The sequence below is a fragment of the Myotis davidii genome, unplaced genomic scaffold, assembly GCF_000327345.1.
Source record: "Myotis davidii unplaced genomic scaffold, ASM32734v1 scaffold1525, whole genome shotgun sequence".
Classification (NCBI taxonomy): Eukaryota; Metazoa; Chordata; class Mammalia; order Chiroptera; family Vespertilionidae; genus Myotis; species Myotis davidii.
In genome coordinates this window covers 871,592-872,370 of record NW_006296279.1, presented here as the reverse complement: position 1 = coordinate 872,370, position 779 = coordinate 871,592, and positions in this window count along the sequence as shown.

The following is a 779-nucleotide window of genomic DNA, read 5'->3' as shown; positions in this document are numbered from 1 at the left end:
TTAACTGGGGAAGTTATATGCATATACTAGTATGCATTGCCCATGGACACTGGCAATAGTGTGGTGAAGGCCTGGGGGCAGGTGTGGGGTGGAGGGGGTCAATGGGAATGAAGGGGGGCATCTGTAATATTTTCAACAATTAAAAAATACCTTTTCTTTTTTTAAAGATTATTTAATAGCAAATTAAAAAATTCTTTTGTTTATATTTTACCTTCACCTGGACAGAAGCTCATTCTTCTGTATGTTACTGCTCCTCCCCTTCCCCATAGCAACCAACATAGGGTTCTGCAGTTTGTAGTCTACAAATAAAATGTTTGTTAAATCATAGAGCCGTAGAATTTTAGAGTCAGAAGGAATCTTGGGAATTCCTCGGGTCCAATTCTTTACCGATGAAGAAGCCAGTTTAGAGAGATGAGTTGACTTGCCCAAATTCACATAGTTGGCTGGTGGGAAAGGACCAGAACCCAGGTTTCTCCCGCTTTGAAGTCCCTACCTTAAATGGTCCTTAGATAATCATGACAGAAATATCTAATTTTACATAAGGTCTCCCAGGGATGGTGGTGAGGGGGGTGATTTGCTTTGGACTGAAACGTTTACAGAGATTCGGTCCCTCGCAGGACCGCCCTCAAGTCCTAACTCCTCAGCTGAGTGTTGGGGAGGGTCACAGTTACGTGTTACGAGTCTGTCGCCTAATCCAGGTTCTTCTGACAGGAAGGCGCACACCAGGGCCCCCACCCAGGGGGCTCCCAACCGGCCCCTCCCAGGCTGCCGTCTGTCAC